Source organism: Hemiscyllium ocellatum, chromosome 9 (genome assembly GCF_020745735.1).
Source record: "Hemiscyllium ocellatum isolate sHemOce1 chromosome 9, sHemOce1.pat.X.cur, whole genome shotgun sequence".
Classification (NCBI taxonomy): domain Eukaryota; kingdom Metazoa; phylum Chordata; class Chondrichthyes; order Orectolobiformes; family Hemiscylliidae; genus Hemiscyllium; species Hemiscyllium ocellatum.
Genome location: NC_083409.1, coordinates 31,836,339 through 31,862,318, shown reverse-complemented (window position 1 = coordinate 31,862,318; position 25,980 = coordinate 31,836,339). Strand labels below are relative to the sequence as shown.

General features: G+C 42.4%; 1 protein-coding gene across 1 annotated transcript in view; it reads left to right on the top strand.

Annotated features, from left to right (window-relative positions):
- Positions 1-25,980, top strand: part of astn1 (astrotactin 1) — a 2,216,244-nt gene that overhangs the window by 1,505,797 nt on the left and 684,467 nt on the right. The gene's annotated exons all lie outside the window — the stretch shown is intronic.

Sequence of the window (25,980 nt, the reverse complement as noted above, 5' to 3'; positions counted from 1 at the left end):
CTTTCAACATCTTTAGTCACTCCCTAGGCTCATAGATAAGCAAAAAGTTGTAATAGGTGTGAATTGTGTCAAACTCATTTTTGCCAAGTGGCTGACAAGATAGTTGACTGGAACAACAAAAAAATTATGAACAACATTGCAAGATGTTCTTCTGATGTTCTGGCAACACAGTTCAGGTTGTCTCATTATGCAATAAAGCTGTCCTGACAACCCATTAAACTAGCATTTTCTGTCTCCTACAACATCAAATAGCATGCTTTTTTAAAACTACCTAAACACAGCAACATGTCCTACAGTGGTTTACAACAATGTTATGAATAAAAATTCAAGGAAGTTATATTTCAAGATGAATCTCAGAGAGAGAGGGGTAGAGAGGCTTAGGGAGGAGCGATGAGCTGCAATTTGCACGTAAGGTCAAAATTGGAGAAGCACAGGTATGCCAAAGTCTTTTGTGTACTCTGTGAAAATCATGGGCTAAGCCAGCATATATTGCCATTTCCAAAGTTATTCCCTGTTACCTCTCGAATTGCTGTAAGTCTATGTGTGTACACATACTCACAGTGCTATTAGACTGGGTTTTTGAGAATCTGGAGCTAACGACAGTGAAGAAATGGAAACTTCTTTCCAAATCAGGACATGGTTGGCTTGGAGGGAAACTCTAAGCAGGCAGTGAAGTTCCCAGGTATCTGATGCCCTTGTCTTTCTAGGTAGATTTGTCAAGTTGAAGGAGATTACAGGAATAGAGAGGGTTGCGGTGGAAGGAGCATTTGAAAAACAGGTGTGGGGTGATAAAAATTAATGGTGCTGCCAGAATCTGGAAGTAGCAAGAGTCAATACGCACTCCAGGATCGTGAATGAATAAGATTTGTAAATTAAAAATATAGGCAGCACATTTTGAAAGAGCTCAAGGTTATGTGAATTGTAAATTGAAAGTGGGTCAGATGTGCATGGATTAATCCAATCCAAGGATGCCACCTGCCAATGCGTTGAGGCAGAGTCAATGTTAAGTGAAGGAGAGTGTAGGGGGTCTTGCTGCTGAAACAGCTGTGTTTGCAAGTTCATCTTGGAGCCGAAAGTAACATCAAACTTACAAGGAGTTTGGCTCAACTTCAAACAATTAGGTAAAAACAATGAATGCAGATGCTGGAAGCTAGAGTCTAGATTAGAGTGGTGCTAGAAAAGCACAGCAGTTCAGGCAGCATCCGAGGAGCAGGAAAATCGATGTTTCGGGCAAAAGCCCTTCAGGAATACAGGCAGAATGCCTGAAGGGTGGGGGTGGGGAGAAAGTAGTGTAGAATACAATAAGTGAGTGGGGGAGGGGATGAAGGTGATAGGTCAGGGGGGAGGGTGGAGTGGATAGGTAGAAAAGATAGGCAGGTAGGACAAGTCATGGGGACAGTGCTGGGCTGGAAGTTTGGAACTGGGGTGAGATGGGAGAAGGGGAAATGAGGAAACTGTTGAAGTCCACATTGGTGCCCTGAGGTTGAAATGTTCCGAGGCGGAAGGTGAGGCATTCTTCCTCCAGGTGGCTGGTGGTGAGGGAGCGGCAGTGAAGGAGGCCCAGGATCTTCATGTCCTCAGTAGAGGGGGAGGGGAATTTGAAATGTTGGGCCACAGGGCATTTTGGTTGATTGGTGCGGGTGTCCTAGAGATGTTCCCTAAAGCGCTCTGCTAGGAGGCGGCTAGTCTCCCCAATGTAGAGGAGACCGCATCGGGAGCAACGGATACAATAAATGATATTGGTGGATGTGCAGGTAAAACTCTGGATGTGGAAGGCTCCTTTAGGGCCTTGGATGGAGGTGAGGGAGGAGGTGTCTCAACTTCGAACAATTGCCAAGTGAAGGGATGGAAATGTTGACTTGCAGTAATGGAGTTTGTTGCAATTTCCCAATATTAAATCAGTGGAAATTTCTGTTCAATCAGATCTTCATGTCTTTGAAGTGATGTGACAAAATCAGAGATAATGAACGGCAAGAGATGTGACAATGAGACCGAGCTGAGTGTATCTAATGCAATTGGAACGTAACTTTTTTGATGTTATAGCCATTCAGAATGTTCAAGGATGACTTCATAGACATTTTTGAAACTTAGAGTAGATAGACAGAAATTATTTTCACTGATTTAATTTTAGTTGGGAATTGGATGACATTATCTAAATCTGAGAATCAAGAGTGAAATTATGAAACACTTCTGCACAGTTGATCTTAGTACCATGAAATATAGGAGCAGAATTAGGCCATTCAGCTGCCATTCCATCATGCTGGTATGTTTCTCACCCCCCATTCTCTTGCCTTCTCCCTTAAACCTCTGATCCATGAACGAATCAAGACTCTATCCACCTCTGTTTAAATACACTCAATAACTTGCTCTCACAATGCTCTATGACAATAACTTTCACAGATTAAACCACCCTTTGGCTGAAAAAATTCTTCCTAATCTCAATGTTAAAGGATCATCCTTTTGCTCTGAGGCTGTTCCTTCAGTTCCTCGTCTCCAACTCTATCTGGGCCTCTCAGAATTTTATAAGTTTCAATATAATTCCCTCCCCCAATCCTTCTCAACTTCATCGAGTACAGACCCAGAGCCCTCAACTGCCCCTTATATGACAAGCCCTTCATCCCCAGGATCATTCTTGTAAACTTCCTCTGGACCCCCTCCAATGGCATCACATCCTTACTTAGGTAGAGGGTCCAAAACTGCTCTCAACAGCGTAAATGCAGTCTGACCAGAGCCTTATACAGTCTCAGTTCATTTCTGCTCTTGTATTTTAGCCCTCTTCAAATGGATCCCATTGTTGCATTTGCCGTCTCAATTGCCAACTGAGCCTGCATGTCAACCTTGAGACAATCCTGAACCTGGACTTCCAAATACCTTTGAAGAATTTCTGAAGGTTTTCACCATTTAGAAAATAGCCTACACCTCTATTTTTCTCACCAAAGTGCATAACCTCACACTTTCCACATTATATTCCATCTGCCATCTCTTTGCCCACTCACCTAGCTTGCCCAAGTCCTTCTGCAGCCTTTCTGCTGATCTTTATCCCTCCACCTATCTTTGTGTCATCTGCAAATGTAGCAACAATGCCCTCAGTTCTTTCATCAAGATGGTTAAAGTGTAACGTGAATAGTTGTCGTCCCAAAACTGACCCCTGAGGAACTCAACTGGTCATCATCTGCCATCCTGAAAAAGACCCCTTTGTCCTTATTCTGCCTTTTCCCATCATCCAATTCCATATCCATGCTAGGACTTTGCCCTTAACATCATGAACTCCGACTTAGCAGTCTCTTGTGCAGCATCTTGTCAAAGACCTTTTGAAAACCCATACAGATCGCTCCCAATGGCTCTCCTTTGTCTAACTTACTCATTTCCTCCTCAAAGAATTCTAACAGACTTGTTCAGCATAATCCCCACCTCCGCCCCCCCCCCCCCCCCCCCCCCAAAATCCCCAGCCTTGACAAAGCCATGCTGACTTCGCCCTATTTTGCGATACATTTCCAGGTACTCTACATCTAATTGTTGTTAATGTGCTCTAAAATAATACCAAAGATAAAGATCAGCTGATCCAGCCTATAGTATCCTGTCTTCTGCCTCCCTCCCTTCTTCAATAGGGATGTTACATTAGTTATTTTCCAGTCTCTGGCACCATCCCTGACTCCAGTAATTCCTGAAAGATCCCCACCAATGCCTCCACAATCTCCTCAGCTATCTCCTTCAGAACTCTGGGGTGTAGCCCATCTGGTCCAGATGGCTGATCCACCTTCAGACCTTTCAGCACCTTCTCCTTCATGATAGTCACGACACTCACCTCTGCCTCCTGACTCACTTGATGCAAAGTACAAACTCAATTCCTCTGCCATTTCTTTAGTCCCCATTGCTACTTCTGCAGTCTCATTTCCAATGTTCCAATGCTCACTCTTGCCTTTCTCTCACCTTTTAAATATCCAAAAAAAATTCCTTTTTTTTGTATTACTAGCTATCCTACTCTCATATTTCATATTACTCTCCACCTTATTGCATATTTGGTTATCTTCTGCTGGCTGTTAAAGACTTCCTAATCCTCTGGCTTTCCACTAATCCTCACTGCGTTATTTGCTCTTACTTTTGTTTTTAAGCTGTCCCTGACTTCCCTTATCAGCCATTGTTGCCTCATCCTCCCCTCAGTCTGTTTCTTCCTCCTTGGAGTGAATTTCTGCTGTGCCTCCTGAATTACCTCCAGAAACTCCTGTCATTGCTGCTCACCCATCTTCCCTGCTAGGCTCCCCTTCCAAACAAGAAGGTCCTGAAGAAGGGCTCATGCCCAAAACGTCGATTCTCCTGCTCCTGGGATGCTGCCTGACCTGCTACACATTTTCAGCTCCCCTTCCAATCAACTCTGGCGAGCTCCTCTGTCATGTCTTTGCAGTTCATTCACTCAGCTATAATCAGGTTATGTCTGATTCCAGCTTCTCCCTCTCAAATTACAGGATGAATTCTATCATATTATGGTCAGTGCCCCCACCCCACCCCACCCCTTGGGGCTCCTTCACCTTAGGCTCCCTGATTAAGTCTACCTCATTATACATCCCCAAAATCCAGAATTCTCTGTTCCTTCGTGGGCTCTTCGTGCTCCAAAACACCATCTCGTAATCATTCCTCCAATTCCCTTTCTGAGATCCGTTACCAACCTAATTTTCTCAGCCCATCTGCATATTGATGTCCCCATACCCCTGTGATTACTGCAATAATGCCTTGTTTACGTGCCTTTACTACCTCATGATTTATTTTTATATCCCACATCCTGACCACTACAAGGTACTCACCTTCCATCAAAGTCTTTTTTCCTTTCTAGATCCCCAATTCTACCCACAGATTCTACATCTTCCAACTCCACATCAAAAGGATTTTGGGTAATCCACGATGGAGGGTGGGAAGAGTTTCTGGCTGTAACCTTTTTGCTCTTTTTTTTGTTGAGGTATATTAGGTGTTGGAGGTGATTTCCTCAAATTTAAAGAGTAGCAATTACTGTTTTAGAAGCTGTTGCAATTGTTTTGGGAACTCTGAGGGGAAAAAAAGTCATAACAACAACACTTTTAAACGGGAGCAAGACAGACAAAGGCATCAAGCACATGGTCGGTAACAGAGAGAGAGAAAGAATCCCACACTGCTAACTGACACAGCAGTGAATCTGCACAGTTACTGCCTTAGCTATTTGAACACATGTATCTGTGGACATCAGTGTGTGTCCAGGAAAACTTAACAAACAGCGAACTTCATAACTGATCTTGGAGGAACATGTTTGGGAGAGGACACAACACATAAACAGATAAGTGAGTGGTTTTAAGTATAGCCTTGCTGTAAATCTACAATAGTGAGTAGAGTGGATTCTTTCTTGATTGTGGTTTTATTGGGATCTTTCTGTTAATTAAATTTTGAAAATATAAGCCATAAGTATTAAGTTAGTCTGGAGCAGTGTTTTGTAGAGCAATAAGATGGTGCAATTTTCTGGGTCTGCCTTTAGTAGAGTGATATACTCTTCTTGTCAAATGTGAGAGTTCAGGGAGAGTTTACGAGTTACTGAGGATTATATCTGCAATAAATGTCGTTGGTTGTGAATCTTCTCAGATTGAATGGATTGGTTGGAGTGACAGTTGGAGGCAATGAGGAATTTGCAAGAGCAAGGGGATGTGATGGATGGGCAGTTAAAGGAAGGGAGAAAAGCCTCCGATACAGTCAGGTGATGGGCTAACTTCAAGAAAGTTAGGGGAGATAGGCAGATAGTAAAAGAGATGCTGTTTTGGAAAATGAAGGGGGTGATGGAGTTTCAGGGGAATGTAGCATGAACAGCCAACTTTCTGGTATCAGGACTGGCTCTAATGTAATGAGGGGTACATCTGGTTCCAAGCGATCAATTGTGTTTGGGACACTCTAGTCAGGGACACAGATAGCAGTGAAAAATCAGAATGGTGTGTTGCCACCCTGGTTGCCATCTAAAGGGGGAGGGTGTGCAGCCAGAGGTCGTGGTGCACATTGACACCAACAACATAGGTAGGAAGAGGGGTATGGAGGTCATTCAGGAGCTTAGGGAGTTAGGCTGGAAGCTAAAAGCTAGGATGGACAGAGTCATCATCTCTGGGTTGTTGCCGGTGCCATGTGACAGTGAGGCAAGGAATATGGAGAGAGTGCAGTTGAACACGTGGCTGCAAGGATGGTGTAGGAGGGAGGGCTTCAGGTATTTGGACAATTGTACTACATTCTGGGAAGGTGTACAAACAGGACGGGTTGCACCTGAACCAGAAGGGCACCAATATCCTGGGAGGTAGGTTTGCTAGCACTCGGGGGGGGGGGGGGTTAAACTAATTTGGCAGGGGGATGGGATCCGGACTTGTAGTCCAGCAAGTAGGTTAGCTGTTTTTCAGGATGTCCAAGAATGTAGGGAGGCTGTGGAGAAGGTAGCACTGATAGGAAATACTTGCGGGCACAGAGATGGGTTCAAGTGTGTATACTTCAACGCAAGGAGTATCAGAAATAAGGTGGGTGAACTTAAGATGTGGATCGGTACTTGGGATTACGATGTTGTGGCCATCTCGGAAACATGGATAGAAGAGGGACAGGAATGGTTGTTGGAGGTTCCTGGTTACAGATGTTTCAGTAAGATTAGGGAGGGTGGTAAAAAAAGGAGGGGGTGTGGCATTGCTAATTAGAAATGGTACAACGGCTGCAGAAAGGCAGTTCGAGGGGGATCTGCCTTTGGAGGTAGTATGGGCTGAAGTCAGAAATAGGAAAGGAGCAGTCACCTTGTTGGGTGTTTACTATAGGCCCCCCAATAGCAGCAGAGATGTGGAGAAACAGATTGGGAAACAGATTTTGGAAAGGTGCAGAAGCCACAGGGTAGTAGTCATGGCGATTTCAACATCCCAAATATTGATCGGAACCTTTTTAGATCAAGTAGATTGGATGGGGCGGTGTTTGTGCAGTGTGTCCAGGAAGCTTTTCTAACTCAGTATGTAGATTGTCCGACCAGAGGGGAGGCCATATTGGATTTGGTACTTGGTAACGTACTGGGACAAGTGATGGGCTTGTTAGTGGGTGAGCATTTTGGTGATGGTGACCACAATTCTGTGACTTTCACCTTGGTTATGGAGAGAGATAGGTGCATGCAACAGGGTAGGTTTTACAAAGGGGGAAGAGTAAATACGATGCTGCAAGACAAGATCTGAGGAGCATAAGTTGGGAGCATAGGCTGTCGGGGAAGGATGTTGTTGAAATGTGGAACTTTTTCAAGGAGCAAATACGACGTTCCTTGATATGTACGTACGGGTCAGGCAGGAAAGAGATGATCGTGCGAGGGAACCTTGGTTGACGAGGGAGGTTGAATGTCTAGTAAAGAGGAAGAAGGAGGCTTACATAAGGTTGAGGAAACAAGGTTCAGACAGAGCATTGGAGGGATACAGGATAGCCAGGAGGGAGCTGAAGAAAGGAATTAGGAGAACTAAGAGAGGGCATGAAAAATCTTTGGCGGGTAGGATCAAGGATAACCCCAAGGCCTTTTATGTATATATGCGAAACATGAGAATGAAGAGAACGAGTGTAGGTCCGATCAAGGACAGTAGTGGGAGACTGTGTATTGAGTCAGAAGATATAGGAGAGGTCTTGAATGAGTACTTTTCTTCAGTATTTACAAATGAGAGGGACCGTATTGTTGAAGAGGAGAGTATGAAATGGACTAGTAAGCTAGAGGAGACACTTGTTAGGAAGGAAGATGTGTTGGGCATTTTGAAAAACTTGAGGATAGACAAGTCCCCCGGGCCTGACAGGATATATCCGAGGATTATGTGGGAAGCAAGAGAGGAAATTGCAGAGCCGTTGGCAATTATCTTTTTGTCTACACTGTCGACGGGGGTGGTGCCAGGGGACTGGAGAGTGGTGAATGTTATGCCCCTATTCAAAATAGGGAATAGGGATAACCCCGGGAGTTACAGGCCAGTTAGTCTTACTTCGGTAGTAGGCAAAGTAATGAAAAAGGTACTGAGGGATAGGATTTATGAGTATCGGGAAATACACTGCTTGATTAGGGATCAATGGAATCTCATTTGGAGTAGACATGACTTGTACAAGAAGGATGGATTGCACCTGGATTGGAAGGGGACTAATATACTGTCAGATTTGCTAGAGCTGTTCGGGAAGATTTCAACTGGTAAGGTTCGGAGGAGTGGTTGGTGAGACCAGGGAGATAGTGAGGAAAGAGATCAATCTGAGACAGGTACAGTTGAGAAAAGAGATGAGTCAACCATCAGGGCAGGCAGGAACAAAGCAGAGAACAAGGTAGTACTGACAAATTAAACTGCATTTATTTCAATACAAGAGGCCTAACAGGGAAGGCAGATAAACTCAGGACATGGTTAGGAACATTGGACTGAGATATCACAGCAATTACAGAAACATGGCTCAGGGATGGGCAGGACTACCAGCTTAATGTTCCAGGATACAAATGCTACAGGAAGCATAGAAAGGAAGGCAAAAGAGGAGGGGAATTGGCATTTTTGATAATGGATAGCATTACAGCTATATTGAGGGAGGATATTCCTGGAAATGCATCCAGGGAAGTTATTTGGGTGGAACTCGGAAATAAGAAAGGGATGATCATTTTATTAGGATTGTATTATAGATCCCCTAATAGTCAACGGGAAATTGAGAAACAAACTTGTGAGGAGATTTCAGTTAGCTGTAAGAATAATAGGGTAGTCATAGTAGGGGATTTTAACTTTCCAAACATAGACTGGGACAGCCATAGTGTTAAGGGTTTAGATGGAGAGAAATTTATTAAAGGTGTACAAGAAATTTTTCTGATTCAGTAGGTGATGTATCTACTAGAGAAGGTGCAAAACTTGACCTACTTTTGGGAAATAAGGCAGGGCAGATGACTGAGGTGTCAGTGGGGGAGCACTTTGGGACCAGCGACCATAATTCTATTTGTTTTAAAATAGTGATGGAAAAAGATAGACCAGATCAAAAAGTTGAGATTCTAAATTGGAGGAAGGCTAATTTTGATGGCATTAGGCAAGAATGCTCAAAAGCTGATTAAGTGCAGATGTTTGCAGGTAAAGGGACAACTGGAAAATGGGAAGCCTTCAGAAATGAGATAACGAGAGTCCAGAGACAGTATATTCCTGTTAGGGTGAAAGGAAAGGCTGGTATGTGTAGGGAATGCTGGATGATTAAAGAAATTGAGGGTTTGGTTAAGAAAAAGAAGGAAGCATATGTCAGGTATAGACAGGATAGATCAAGTGAATCCTGAGAAGAGTACAAAGACAGTAGGAGTATACTTAAGAGGGAAATCAGGAGGGCAAAAAAGGCGACATGAGATAGCTTTGGTAAATAGAATTAAGGAGAATCCAAAGAGTCTTTACAAATATATTAATGACAAAAGGATAACTAGGGAGAGAATAGGGCCCCTCAAAGATCAGCGATGGGGGAAATACTGAACGAGTATTTTGTCTCAGTGTTTATTGTGGATAAGGACATGGAAAATATAGAATGTGGGGAAATAGATGGTGACATCTTGAAAAAAATCCATATTACAGAGGAGGAAGTGCTGGATGTCTTGAAACACATAAAAGTGGATAAATCCCCAGGACCTGATCTGGTGTACTCTGGAACTCTGGGAAGCAGTCCTTGCCTTTCCAAATACGTGTAAATCTTGTCCATAAGGATTTCCTCCAACAATATGTCCATCACTGAAGTCAAGCTCACCGCCCTTAATCCTTAAATAATGGTACCACATTAGTCAACCTCCAGTTTTCTGTCATCTCACCTGTGACTATCGATAATACAGATATCTCAGCAAGAGGCCCAGCAATCACTTCCCCAGCTTCCAAGTATGGGGACTACAATCACGAGGGGACACAACTTTAAAGTGAGGGGAGATAGGTATAAGATGGATGTCAGATGTCGTTTCTTTACTCAGAGAGTAGTAAGGGCATGGAATGCTTTGCCTGCATCAGTAGTAGATTCGCCAAGTTTAAGTGCATTTAAGTCGTCATTGGACGGTTAAATGGATGTATATGGAATAGTGTTGGTGGGAAGGTGCAACATCGAGGGCTGAAGGGCCTGTACTGCGCTGTAATGTTCTATGTTCTATGTAACTAGCCATTTGGATACAGAATTAGCTCGAAGGTAGAAAACAGGATGGTGGTTGTTTTTCAGACTAGAGGCCTATGACCAGTGGAGTGCCACAAGGATCGGTGCTGGGTCCAATACTTTTTGACGTTTGTATGAATGTTTTGGATATGAACATAGGAGGTATAATTGGAAAGTTTGCAGATGACACCAAATTGGAGGTGGAGTGGACAGCGAAGAAGGTTACCTTAGATTACAACGGAATCTTGATCAGATGGGCCAAAGGGCTGAGGAGTGACAGATGGAGTTTAATTTAGATAAATGCAAGGTGCTGCATTTTGGGAAAGCAAATCTAGCAGGAATTACACACTTAATGGTAAGGTCCTAGGGAGTATTGCTGAACAAAGGGACCTTGGAGTGCAGGTACATTGCTTCTTGAAAGTAGAGTCGCAGGTAGATAGGATAGTGAAGAAGGCATTTGGTATGCTTTCCTTTATTGGTCAGAATATTGAGTATAGCAGTTGGGAGGTCATGTTGCAGGACGTTGGTTAGGCCACTTTTGGAATATTGCATGCAGTTCTGGTCTCCCTCCTATCAGAAGGATGTTGTGAAACCTGAAAGGATTCAGAAAAGATTTGCAAGAATGTTGCCAGGATTAGAGGATTTGAGCTATAGGGAGAGGCTAAATAGGCTCGGCTACTTTCCCTGGAACATCGAAAGCTGAGAGGTGACCTCATAGAGGCTTATAAAATCCTGAAAGGCATGGATAAGATAAATAGACAAAGTGTTTTTCCTGGGGTGGGGGAGTCCAGAAGTCAAGGGCATAGGTTTAGGGTGAGAGGGGAAAAAGAGACCTAAAGGGCAACTTTTTTCACACAGAGGGTGGTACGTGTATGGAATGAGCTGCCAGAGGAAGTGGTGGAGGCTGGTACAATTACAGCATTTAAAAGGCATCTGGATGGATATACGAATAGGAAGGGTTTGAAGGTTTGGAGGGATATGGGTCAAGTGCTGGCAAATGGGACTAAACTGGTTGGCATGGACGAGTTGGACCAAAGGTTCTGTTTCCGTGGTGTACATCTCTACGAATCTATGACGACTTACAATTGATTTAATTTCATTTTTTTGCTAACAAGGCATCCCTGCCCTCCTGCTCATCAGCCTGTCCTTTCAACAGGATGTTTATTCTTAGAAATTTAGCTCCCAGCTCCAGGGCCCTTGCAGCCACATGTCTGTGGTAGCCACAGATCTTACCAGACCTGTTGAGATTTTTTTTTCCCACAGCAATTTCTGATTATGTTTAAAATGTTTCAAAATATCTGACTCTCCTGACCCCCCTGCATCTCCTCCAGTTCTGGCATCCTGTGTATTCCTGCTGTGCTATTGAAGGATATGCCTTCAGCTGCCAAACCCTTAAACTGAGTTGTTATCAGCAGAATTATTAAGTATGTTGTTCTTCCTGCATTAATGCTGTGCCTCTCTTGATTGTACAACTGTGAATCTTTGTTTGAATTACACTGGTTTTCAACATTCACTGACAAATTCTCTTTGTCCAGCTTGGACAGGGCAAGTTGCCTGTAAATTAAAATAAATAGTGCTACCTTCTCTCTCCCTTTTGCCTCTTTCAAATGAAGCAAATAATCTGCCATTGTAATGTCCCATTTTCTGCCAGAGCAGATGTCATTAATTTTCCATGCTGCCTTCTCATAGCACAATGGCTATTTGACTAGCCTCCTATGGCTCGTTGTAGCCTGACCTATTGTTCAGGGCTCTGGCCTCTCCTCCCTTCTTCACCCATCGCAGTAAATCTGAGTGTCACTTTCAAGTGTAATTCTAGCCTTTTTGTCCAAGTTTAATAGTTTGTCTTTCTCTGAGATCTAAAAGCACATACGCCATTTGATTCTTTGCTATCGCAACTGGCTATCTTGGTACAATAGCTGTCTTGATGCAATGGCTGTGTTGGTGCAATAGCTCTATTGGTGAAATGGCTCTTATTTGTACAATAGCTGCCTTGGTCAATAGCTCTTTTTGGTGCAATAGCTGTCTTGGTACAACAGCTGTATTCCCTGGTCACAGAATCTGCTCAGGTTTGATGTAAAAATCAAAAATACCCAGCAGCTTTGCTGATCTCCACCATCCAAGCAGAATCCATCATTTCATTCTTTTGAACAGCAGCCAGTTGGCTGGTCCCATTAGTGGCTACAGCACTAACCTCTACAAAGATAACTTTTGTTTGTTGCTTTCTTTACTCAACTGGGTGAGTTGTGCTCTGTGAAGGAACTCTCATCCTTCGGGGTATTCATATGGGAACTTTGCATCAACCATTGAACAAGGAGTTCTCTCCTGTTTCTGAGTCGTGCTTTGTCCTGACCTTTCCTTTGCCTCCCGTCTCCTCCCCCATTGGACTTCACAAGAAGAAAGCAGAACAAACAGACTTTGAAATTATTGAATAAACCAAGAACAGTATTAAATAAAACAAAAAATAAAGCAGAAGAACAATGGACAAATGTTCAAGGATCTAGCTGCAAGAGTCAAGGGTAAAACTTATTATTGATGTTATGCTCACTCATATAACTGTCAGAGGAAACATGTACCTAAAATACCAAGGCTACATTATCAATCATTCCTGAAGAAGGGCTCATGCCCGAAACGGCGATTCTCCTGCTCCTTTGATGCTGCCTGACCTGCTGCGCTTTTCCAGCAACACATTTTCAGCTACATTATCAATCAGACTAGAATTGGAGCCTACGTGTATCTATATGAATCTTCGAGCGTACACAATAACAATTGCATTTATGTTCACAACATATCAAATTTCAGGCATACCTGTACAGAAAGCATTTTCATTTTTATACATTTATCTGACAGAATTGGTGTTGATTTTATCTTTCTACTATCGAATATAGTACGGTACTTTGCTCCCTTCTTGCATGGTGCAAAGTGCTATAATTTTGCAGCTTTCAGTAATTCCCGTTGACCTAGTAAAAGTTGTTTCCTAAGAAATGATACCTTTTTGACCAGCTGAACTGGTGACATAGACTGATTGGACAGGCTTGAGTCCAAAACAGTTCAACAGATTTTGCCGCACAACTTGTTTGTTTGAAACAGTCAAAAACTGATTCACTTGCAATAGAGTGTTTTCATTCACCCACATCATTCTGTTTATTCAGCTGTGCTGTCAAACACAGGCATCAACAAAACAGTTAGAAAAAAAGTCACATTCCCATTTTGACACAACGCGTAGGTGGGAATGGATGTCGCTTTGGATGTCTGTATATCTTTGAAGCAGAATTTGAGATAATAAAATTCTACATTTGTCCAGACAAAGGACTTGAAGAATAAATGGTTTGAGTTTAGTTATTGTCAGAAACAATGTAATATGCATAGTTAAATCGAATCATCACCACAAATTTCTCTGGAGGGCTGGTTAGCTCAGTTGTCTGGGTTGTCATTTAACGACACTAACAGCATAGGTCCAATTTCTTCACCAGCTGAACTCATTCTGAAGGTCCTGTCTTCTCAACCTTTGCCCCTTGCCTGTGTGTGGTGACCCCTTAACCTAAAATACCATCAGTCTGATTGATGCAAATGTGAGAGCACTCTTCAGGTCTGATAAGACTATGGTGACATTTTACACTGGTAAATGGGCCTGTGGTTTTCTATTTCTATCTTGGGATCTTCTCAGTCATGTGATTGTTGAGTTCTTTCAAGGCAACCTCCTCACTCAGTCTCTTTGTACAAAGGTAATGGTTGAAACATGCTGTCAGCACAGATCAAAGGAAAAGAGTTTTTTTTTAAGAAGTGACTTATTGAAACCTTTCAAGTCATGGTAGAAAAGGTCACCTATGACCATAAAACCTTAAGGCGGTCTGCTTTGCTATTCAGTGGGTTCTTGGCTGATCTGATCATCTCTGACTATACTTTCCTGCCTTTTCCCTATTACTTTTGATTCCATTACTGATAAAAAAATTCAACCGCCACCTTGAATATACTTAATGACCCAGTCACTGCAGATCTCTGTGGTTAAAAATTTCACAGAATCATTACATTTAGAGAAGAAATTCCTGCTCATCTTTGTCTTGAATGGGGCTACCTCTTACTCTAACATTATGCCCTCTGATCCTAGCCCCTCCAATAAGGGGAAACTCCCTCTGAATTTGCCTTGTCAAGATCTTTAACAATCTTGTTTTTTTTCAATAAGGCCACCTCTTATTCTAAACTCCAATTAATACAGGCCCAAGATACTCAATCACTCTTCATAAATCAGTCCCTCCATACGAGGAATCAACCGAGTGAACCTTCTCTGGATTGTCTCCAATGCCAAAATGTCTTTCCTTAGAGAGGGGAACCAAAAGTGTTGACATATTCCAGCTATGGTCTGACTAGTATCATCTTTAATTTTCCTAATTTTTATACCTCTCTACCTTTTGAATTAAAGAACAAAACTCCATTTGCCCTACCTATTACCCTTCGAGCTTTGGTTGCTGGTGTCTGATAATTTGTGTTTGAGGAAGCCCAAATCCCCATGTGCTGGAGCTTTCAGCAGTCTTTTACTATTTAGATAATATTCGGTTTCTCCATTTCTCCTGCCAATGTGTATAATCTTACATATTCCCACATTACATGACATCCGTCGACTCATTGAACCTGTCCACATCCGTCTGCAGACACTTAGTGTCATCCTCACTAGTTATCTTCCCATTTATTTTGGTGTCATCTGCAAACCTGGCTATAGTACATTCAGTTTCAGAATTCAAGTCACGAATGCATATTGTAAATAACTGTGGCCTAAGCACTAATCCCCCTCGTACTCAACTAGGTACATGTTGCCATTTGGAAATTATCTCCATTATCCCAACACTCTGTCTTCTATTAGCTAACTGATCCTCTACCCATGTGAATATATTGCCTCCAATATCATGGGCTGTTTTCCCATTGAGTAGTCTAATGTGCAGTATCATCAAATGTCACTGGCAATCCAAATGCATTATACCTGCTGCTTCACTTCAAGGAATTCTAAAATTTGTCAGGTATGATTTTCCCTTTGTGAAGCTATGCTAACTCTTTTTGATCATATTAAGTGTTTCTAAATGCTCTGTGATAATATCTTTCTCAACAGACTCCAACATTTACGCAATCACAGACATTTAAGCTGATGAGCCAACCATGCCTTCTTTTTTTTTCTCTTATTCCCTGCTTCAATAAAGGTATTACATTGGCAGTTTTCCCGTCCTTCTAAGGACTCTTGGAAGGTTACAACCAGTATATCCCTTATTTCTTTTTAATATCCTGGGATGCATCTCGTAAGGTGGAGGAGTCTCAATGGTCTTAAGCCCTCCTATTTTCCTTTGTATTGTTTCTCTGGTAATAGATATGGTATCTATTTCCTTTTTTTTGGATCTTTGAATAATTAGTCATTGTAATACTATGAGTATCTTCTACAGTAAAGATGGATTGAAAGTATTTATTTCAACTCCTCTGCCATTTCCAGGATCACCATTTGTATTTCCCCAGCCTCGTTCTCTCAGGGTCCTATATTCACCTTGACTTATGTGTCCTTCTTTTATATATTTAAAGAAGCTCTTGCTGTCTGTTTTGATATTGCTTGCAAATTTACCCTCAAAGGTTATCTTCTCCCTCTTTATGATAATTTTTGTTGTCTTTTGTTGGTTTTTAAAACTTTCCCAATCATCTGGTTTATCAATAACCCGTGACACACTCAACAACAAAAAAATCTGAGAAAGGTTCTGAAAAAGGGTCACTGGACCTGAAATTTTAACTCTGCTTTCTCTCCACAAATCCTGGCTGACCTGCTGAGTTTTTTCTGCAGTTTCTGATTTTATGCCTTTCACACATTGAATCTCTTTTCCTTCAATTTAGTGCTAGCTTTAATTTCCCTAGTTAACCATGGTTGGCTTATCCCCCTCCTCGAGACTCCCATTCTCACTGGAATATGTCTTCAATGAGTAAGATAGTGAGATTTTAAAAAGAACAAGGTCAGAAAAATGACCATCTAAGTCTGAAAAATTTAAAATAAAAATGGATTGAGATTTGTCATCTTTGAAAGCACTCAGCCTCCTTGTGAAGAGCAGAGGCATTTCCCTGGGAGGAGTACCACTAGCATTGGTGAATAGTAGGCATGTACTCCTACCGATGGAACTGCCCTTGAGCAGCGAACATCCAGATCTCAAATGCCAGAGCCTTGAGAGAACTAATGGAGGCCCTGTTACCCACTGCAATTTGCACCTGCAAGGAAACATCAGGAACAGATCCTTAGACAGCACCCTCTGAACCCATAACCACTTCCAATAAGAAGGATAAAGGTAGCAGGTACATGGGAATGGCACCCCCTGCAAGTGCTCATCATTGTGACCTTAAAATGTATCGTTGTTTTTTCACTGTCACTGGGTCAAATGCCTAAAACTCCCTCTCTCAAGGCATTGGGAGTCAACTTGCAGCACATGAACTGCAATGGTTCAAGAAGGCAGCTCAACACCACCTTCTCAAGGGGCAACTAACAGGCAAAAAATGCTGGCCCAGCCAGTGACGCCCCCACGTCCCATGAGTGAATAAAACCAAAGGTCATATTCCTTGCACTTTTGGTTTAAAAATAGTGGATTCTAAATTGCCATAAATAATACAGTCTGTAGAGTAAACAGATGATACCATTGTTCCAAATCACGGAGACCATTTTGTAACCTGGCAATGATTTTCAGAAATTCAGATTATTGTGAGGGATTGATACCTTTCCATTAATGGGAGTTCATGATCACTTTGCACACATGGATGTAGGTTTGCTCGCTGAGCTGGAAGGTTCATTTCCAGACATTTCATCACTCTACTAGGTAACATGTTCAGTGGGCCTCCAGGTAAAGCACTGTTGATAATTCTTGCTTTCTATTTATATGCTTGGGTTTCTTTGGTTTGGTGATGTCATTTCCTGTTATTTTTCTCAGGGGATGGTAGTTGGGGTCTAACTCAATGTGTTTATTGATAGAGTTCCGGTTGGAATGTCATGCTTCTCGGAATTCTCATGTTTGAGTTTGTTTGACTTGTCCTAGGATGGATGTGTTGTCCCAGTCGAAATGTAAAATATCCTTACATCGGTATGTAAGGATACTAATGAGAGAGGGTCATATCATTTTGTGGCTAGTTGATGTTCACGTATCTTGGTGGCTAGTTTTCTGCCTGTTTGTCCAATGTAGTGTTTGTTACATTCCTTGCATGGTATTTTGTAAATAACATTACTTTTGCTTGTTGTTTGTATAGGGGCTTTCAAGTTCATTAGCTGCTGTTTTAATGTGTTGGTGGGTTTGTGGGCTACCATGATGCCAAGAGGTCTGAGTTGTCTGGCTGTCATGTCTGAGATGCCTTTGATATAGGGGAGAGTGGCTATGGTGTCTGGACACGTTTTGTCTGCGTGTTTGGGTTTGTTGCTGAGAATTCTGTGGACTGTTTTCATTGGGTACCCATTCTTTCTGAATACACTGTTTAGGTGATTTTCCTCTGTGCTGCAGTGTGTGGTGGCCCACTGGAATCATGCTCTGATGCAGCTTTGTTTGTGGGTGTTGGAATGGTTGCTTCTGTAGTTCAATATTTGGTCCGTATGTGTTGGTTTCCTGTAGACACTGGTTTGAAGTTCCCCATTAGCTGTTTGCTCTACTGTGACATCTAGGAATGGCAGTTTGTTGTTGTTTTCTTCCTCTTCAGTGAATTTTATGTCAGTAAGGGTGTTATTGATGGACTTGAAGGTTTCCTCTAATTTGTTTCATTTTGTGATGACGAAGGTGTCATCCACATAGCGGACCCAAAGTTTGGGTTGGATGGTTGGCAGAGCTTTTTGTTTGAGTCTCTGCATTACTGCCTCTCTGATATCAGGATTCTTAGCAGGGGCAGACGAAGGAATTGGTGGGGGAAGGATTGTGGAAGTTTTAAAACCAACAAAAGACAACCAACAACAAATAAAAAGGGAGAAGATAATCTTTAAGGGTAAATTACATGGCGAGAGGCAGTAACCTGGACTTAAATATCATGTTGAGAGACTGGTGCTGCAGCAAGAAGGAAACAAAATACGATGTTCATCGTATATCAGAGGCAATCACAGTTGATCTAACATTTCATTCAGAATGTGCTTCACTGAAAGTGATGTGCGTGGCTTATAGCATAGAAATCATAGGTTTATAAGATGAGGTAATATTCTCACTGAAGGCTGAGAGAATTTCTACTTGGAAGTGATGATTTGAGTTTAGAAAACCCTGCAATCTCTTCATTTTCAATCTGGAATATGAGGCTAGACTCTGTAACAGTGATGCTGCCAATTATCACATCCACCGAGGAAGGAAACCTGTCAGCCCCTACTGATTATACCTTACATATAATTCTTCAAGTACAGCACTATGGTGGAATCTGAATTGCCCACTCAAAACAATTCAAGATCCTTCCTATCAGAAGGATGTTATGAAACTTGAAAGGGTTCAGAAAAGATTTACAAGGATTGTGCCAGGGTTGGAGGCTTTGAGCTACAGGGAGAGGCTGTATAGGCTGGGGCTGTTTTCCCTGGAGTGTCAGTGGCTGTGGGGTGACCTTTATTGAGGCTAAAAAAAAATCATGAAGGACATAGATAGGATAAATAGACAAAGGTTTTTCCCTTGGGTGGAGGAGTCCAGACCAAGAGGACATAGGTTTAGGGGGAGAGGGGAAAGATATAAAAGGCACCTAAGGGATAACTTTCTCACGCAGAGGGTGGTGTGTATGTAATCAGCTGCCAGAGGAAGTGGTGGAGGCTGGTACAATTGCACCTTCAACAGACATTCGGATGGATATATGAATAGGAAGGGTTAGAGGGATATGGATCAAGTGCTTGCAAATGGGTCTAGATTAGGTTAGGATATCTGGTCAGTGTGAATGAATTGGACCAAAAGGTCTGCTGTTGTGCTGACTCTGTCATTTAGGGATGGCAATGAATATTGGCCTTACCAGTGATGCCTACATCCCATGAAAGAATAATGAATTTAGACCTCCTTATTGTGACAATTCTTTGAGCTTTCCGACCATCATATCCCAGTGAATGGAAAGCATGTGCCTGTGCCTCTGATTTTTTTCTGGAATTGGCGTTTTGGGGAAGGGTTGGTGACTTCAGTGGTACCTTTTCCCATCACCTGCTTGTCCATGTTTAGTTTCAGCTGCTGGACAAGTTGCCCGGAGTTCAAGCAGTCTCTCCTATCAGGGAAGAGAAATTGGATATTGAGAACATTTTCACGGCAATTTACACTGGGGATGAGAGTGGATGTACAAATTCCGTACTGTATTTGCAATTAGGCACTTAATTGCCCATGAAGATCTGTGAGAATTAAATTTTAATAACAGAGATGAAAATGTCTGAGTATATAGCTGGTGGATAATGTGCACTCTGTCCTCACCGGAGGACTCTCACTACCACTACTTCACAAAGTACCTGTAAATCCTTAGGCTCCATGATGGCAATGGTTAAGAACATTTTTTATTTGCCTGACAAGACACTCAGTATCCTTACACTTAAGGAAGTAGCCTTATTTAAGGGAAGAAATTCAGAGAAGGTTTGCGAGGGTGATCCTGGTTTGGAGAGAGTATCTGTGTTACGATTATCTTATGAGCAAAGATTGAACAGATTTGGACTGTACTCACTGAAAATGAGAAGAATGAGAGGAGATTTCAATGAAACATATAGGATTCCTACAGGCCTTGACAGCAAATGCTGAGAAGATGTTTCCCCTTATCTAGGGCCAGAGGGCATTGTCTCAGAATGAAGGGGCACCAACTTGAGTCTGAGATGAGGAGGAATTTCTTCTGAGTGTTGAGAGTCTTTGGCTGTCCTAACCATAGAGAGCTGTGGGCAAAGTCCTTGTGTATATTTCAGGTTCAAACACAATGAGAAACCGGTCCAGAAACAAAGTTGTTACATTTGTTTCCCAACAACAGGAAATTTTCAAAGACTTCAAAGTTTCACTTGGAGAATGTTTTCTCACAATCCACGTTTTAGTTGACATAATGAATGAAAGAAGATGCTTGATTAAAGTGTAGCTCTCGACTAACTCCAGTGATACCTGCAGAATCTGGTGGAATGTGTAGACTTCGTAATTGCTTAGCACTGATTATGAAATACTGTGTTCCCAGCTAATTAAAGGGGGTTTCATCTCCTAGAGGAGATTTTGCACAGCTTCAGTTTGTTTTCACAGGCTGCTCTGAAAAATCCACCCAGGCTTAGGCTTTAACACTACATCTGTTCAAATGTGAACTTTTCCAAGATCTTTTCTCACAAGCTTCTGGTCATATTAACTTGGCTCTTTGCAATCTTCTCTCAGAGATTCAGTTGCTAAGTCCTCTTCCCAATGTGACATTGATTCATGCAGCTGGGATGGTTTTCTGCTTGATCCCTATTCTGTGCTAAGTCCATTGATTTTATCCAGGGTAATAACAGGAGGCACAATGTCTGATGTACCAACATAAGTGCCAGTTTCCCCTGTTAGATGTTTGTGTGGGCAGTAGTCAGGGCCAGTGTTGAGATGGGCAGTGACATTGGGTAGAATCTTCCTAGTTGAGGGAAAAATCAACATTGGTGAGAAAGTTGGGAGAAGTGCATAGAATCAGCATCAAGACAGGACACTTCCTGACATAAAAGTCAGAGCGATAAGCTGGTAATTCCAGCTCACTGCCTGTTCCTCTGCACCTCCATCTTGGATACTGGGCACCAACACTCTGAGGGCACGCTCCATGGGCAAGCAGTTGCACATATCCCTTGTCTATCAGGACCCCTTTGGAAAAGCAATAGTGCCAATTTTCCCCTCTGACCTGTCTGGAGCAATTATAAACTCCACTCATGATGCAATAGTAGTATCCCTACCTCTGAGCTAGAATTCGCAGGATCAAGTCCCATCTGGTGCAGTGATATGTCATATCTCATCCAAACAGGTTAATTAAAATATCTACATTTGTTTTCTTGCACCTGAGACAATAGCCCTGCATGTTCCACTCATTTTTTTTAGTGACAGCAATTAGCTTGTATTTAACTTAACAACCTGCTCAGAGATGTTGTCCCATGCCTCTGGAGCAGTGGGACTTGAACCCAAGCCTCCTGATCCAGAGGTAGGACAGAGCCATTCTGCCACCCGGCATGTCCTCAATTGATTATAGCACTTTGAAAGCCCAGTTACTGTGTCTTTACACAATCATTATGGTCTGATATAACAAACTGTTGTCACCGAGGTGCAGAGCAAAACATCTGCTGTGTTATTGAAGTGTGTACTGCTTTCAGATTTAGTAAATTCATGACCAGTTGCATGCACTTTACCTACATTTTAATTGTTTTCCACTTAGCTCACTGGAGAACATAATAGTCTAAAAAATCAATTGGATTCGTCTTTTCATTAGAAATATTTCAAAGAGGTGTGTAGTTTTAAAAAAATGGATTGACCTGTGCAACAGGCCACACTCAAGGCCAGCAGATGGATTATTTTGTTACTGAGTGGTACGATGGTGCAGAGAGACCTGATTTCTGCATCCCCAGTTAAATATAGAATCATTGAATTCCCAGAATGCAGACAGAGGATCTTTGACTCATCAGATTTGCACTGACCTAGCCGCTTCCACCCTAAACCCATTACCCTCCACATTTTAACATGGCTAGTCCATCACATCTTTGGACTGTGGGAAGAATCCCACACGGACAAAGAAAAAGCATTCAAGCCCCACACAGACAATGGCTGAAATTGAACCCACGTACCTGGCACTGTGAGACAGCAGTGCTCACCATTGTGCCATCTTCAGTGAGATACTCTCCTTATGTTACTGATTTTCACAGCCCTGGAGTCTGAGTCCTGACCTTTCAGATAATCCTAACACTCTCTTTTTATATATAGTATTCTTGCAATTCTCTTCATTTTTTTTCTCTACTTTGCCATTTTCTTTCCACAAATTAATTTAGTCTGATTTGCTTTTTCGTTCTGAAGTTTATCTTTAGTGATCACAACTGTACTGTAGGTCTCATTCTGTGAGATGGGATAAACACATTATACTTGTGTGATAATTGCACTGCAGCTTGCAGGAAGCGTTCGTGTGAAATGGGCGACGAGTGAAATGGAATGCATTGCAGTCCGTTGACCTGACGAAATTAATTTTGAATGCAGTGTAACAGAGAGAAAGCTGGTGTTGCCTGATTATGACTCAGCTGTTCAGGCAATAATTCTTCGATCTCAATGATATAGATCACATCAAGGACAGAAAGAGTGATGCCTTGCGCTGAAAGGAGAGTGGGAGATGCAATGTATGACTACACTCCCTTCAATCAGGAAATTGAGATTATCAGTGATGGACTTGTTATAAACCCATTGCAAATTCCTAAATGGGGAAAGGTTCCAAAAATGAGCTACATTCATTTCCACGAATAAAATGTGTTGTAAAACATCTGAAACACTCAAGAGTTGGGTCAGTCTTGAAAGACCCAGTTACATTCTACATCTGTGGAGTAATCACAGGTGGGGTTCTGCAAGTGGGATGATTCTTAAATCTTTTGGTGCTTGCACAATGATTGCAAAGGGAGCACTCGGGTTTTTAAATTTTCATTGGTCTACTATGGGATACATTTACATATCATTCAAGCTGCTATAGCAACATTGCCAAATAAGCCTGACAATAAAATACAATGAGAAAAAATGTTTAATAAGAACGTTTCACCAGTCCAGGTCCGCACATGTTCCAAAGAGGAGAACTCAGCAAATAATAAATGTAATTATAAATAAAACAGCATTGTTCAGACTTAATGTCTTTTTTCTTTTATTAAGTCACAGGCTGAGGATGTTGCTGGATAGGCCAACATTTATTCCCCAGTCCAATGGGCAGTTAAAAGGTAACCACGGATCTGGACTTTCTTCCATTGAGGGCATTAGTGAACCAGATGGGCTTTTCCCCAACATTTGGCAATAGATTCACAGTCATCGTCAGACTCTTAATTCCAGATTTATATTGAGTTCAAATTCCATCATCTGCCATGGCAGGATTTGAACCCGGGTTCCCAGGTCATAACTGGATCTCTGGCTGAACAGGTTAGGTTGTCCCTTCCATTTGCAAAATAGCCTGAGTGGCTGTGGCAGAGTCAAGAAATATGGGGTTGGAAAAGCACAGCCAGTCAGGCAGCATTCATGGAGCAAGAAAGTTGATGTTTCAAGCATCAGGAATGTGGGGGGGGATCCCAAGGGGTCTGAGAGATAAATGGGAGTGGTGGAGCTGAGGGGGAAGGTAGTTGGGAATGTGATCAGTTGATGAAGGTGGGGGGGTGGGATGGTGATAGGTCGGAGTGGAGGGTGGAGTGAATAGCTGGGCAGGAAGATGGACAGGTGGGACAGTTCATGAGACTGGTGCTGAGTTGGAAGGTTGGGTCTGGAATAACATTGGGGGAGGGGTGATGAAGAAACTGGTGAAATCGACATTGATGCCATGTGGTTGGGGGATCCAGAGGCGGAAAATGAGGCATTCTTTTTCCAGGTATCGGGTGGCTAGGATTTGGTGATGGAGGAGGCCCAGGATTTGCATGTCCTTGGCAGAGTGGGCGTGGGAGTTGACATGGTTGGCCACATTCAGGCAACATCCGAGGAGCAGGAGAGTTGATGTTTCAAGCATAAGCTCTTCATTAGGAATTTGGTGAAGGTGGTACCCAAGGGGTCTGAGAGATAAATAGGAGGGGTGGGGCTGGGGGGAAGGCAGTTAGGAATGTAATCAGTAGATAAAGGTGGTGGGGAGTTGTGGGATGGTGATAGGTTGGTGGGGTTATTTAGCGCAGGTGTCCCAGAGTTGTTCTCTGAAACATTGCTGTCTCCCCAACATAGAGGAGACTACATCAAGAGCAGCAGACACGTAGATAAGGTGTTTGGATTTACAGGAAAATTTCTGCTGGATGTGGAAGGATCCTCTGGGGCCTTGGACAGAGGAGAGGGGAAGATGTGGATTCACGTTTACACCTCTTGCTGATTAGTTTTCTCCTGATTAGCTCTGACAAAACGTAAGCAACGTCAGTAATATTATCCAATTCACAATTGCTACTCGAGCCCTGACTTTGGTCTTCCTGCTTTATTTAACTACACTGTCCACATACACCATCCTTTCACACGTCTTCCTTCCTTTTGATATGGTTTATTGCTGTCACAAATACCAGTACGTATTTTACAGATAGATTGCACTATGCAAGTGCATTAGTGTAACAGACAGAGTGCAGGATACAATAGTACAGCTGCTGAGAAGGTGCAGAGAGAGATCACCACTAATATTGAAAGGATCCATTTAAAAACTTGATAACAGCAGGGAAGAAACTATTCTTCAATCTGTCTGTATGTGTATACAAACCTTTTATATCTTCTGCCTGGTAGAAGAGAGTTTAACTGGGGTGGGAGGGGTCTTTGATTATATTGGTTGCTTCTCCAAAAGCAACTGGAAATATAGTTAGAGACAGTAGATGGAAGTTTGGTATTGTTTTTCCTGTCACGTGGACCAGTATTCATTGTTATTGGTTTCTTTGGGACTGATGCAACTCTTACAAGCTCTCATCAGTCATACAGATTACAGACTCCATGAACATCTTAAAGGTACTCCAATTTTTACATTTTACACTGCTTATGGCCCCCACATGGTGACACAATGATTGAATTAGTTAAGTATCAGCTAGTCTTAGATCCACATACCAAGGAATTCAGAGAGTATCAATGTAAATATCTGAAGATGCCTCCAATATCAAGTGAGAAAGGGTAAATGAAATGCTTTGAGGCAACCAATATTGGCAGAAATGAAGGCAAGATTCTACAAAGAAGCAGCTTCAGTCTTAATAACTTGAATAGGAGGCCAGAGGCTTGGCCATTGGAGATTTAAAGTTGCAGGTGTAAATTAAATGGAGAAACATTTTGTTATAGACTGGATGCTACTGGAATTAGAGATGGAAGGCTTAGGCACCTATGGGTGCTCAGAGATAGGAGGACATGGTCTGTCCCTGGGTGATCAAAAACACGGAAGTAAGGGGAGATACAAAGTCCATAAATTGGTGATTAAGAAAAGGAATGTTTATCTGGAGACTGAAGTTTAAGGGAGTCTCGGAGGAGGGTGAATTTGCTAAAGGTCAGTCCAAAGTGAGTTGAGCTGATGATTTCAGCCATTTGAGGAAGAGTTGCTGAGTGCAGAGGTTGATGGAGGGTATCTATTTCAGTGACTGTGAGTTGGAGCTGGATTGGGGAAGGTATGTCAAGGTACGAAGAAGACTTTGAAGGTGAAAGGAACAGAACAAGACAAGATGCTCGAGTTAAAAGAAGGCAGCTGAGTACCAGAGGAGCAGAGTAAAGTGTAACTTGAAGAAAAGAACCACACCACCAGCATGATGGTTTTGGTGGGGCAAGAAGATTGTGATTGTAGCAAGGCAGACAAGCTTCAGTGAGGATTAAATGCCACCTTTCTGCATTTTCTGGAGGAAAGAATAGAGAGAGAGAGAGAGAGAGAGATGGTGAGCTGTGGTAGATTGAGAGATGTCATGATGCCTGGGGTGAGCAACATGAGAAGGATATTGATAGCTCTTCATGTTTTGCAGAAGAGAGAAGAAAATGGGGAAATTGGGTTCCTGGCAGAAAGGAGGCAAATTCCTTGCTCGCCCCAAGAGAGAAGGAAAGGCAGAGCCTTGTGCTGTGGGCTTATTCAGTTCGTGGTGGAGATGCAGGGCCAGTGTTGTACTCCTGATGAATGTGCAGAATCAGACAACTGAATTTTTCACAGCTGTTTTCCCATAGAGATCTGTCATATATATTTCTGTCTGTGTGGAGTTTGCACGTTCTCCCTGTGCCTGCGTGGGTTTCCTCTGGGTGCTTTGGTTTCCTCCCGCAG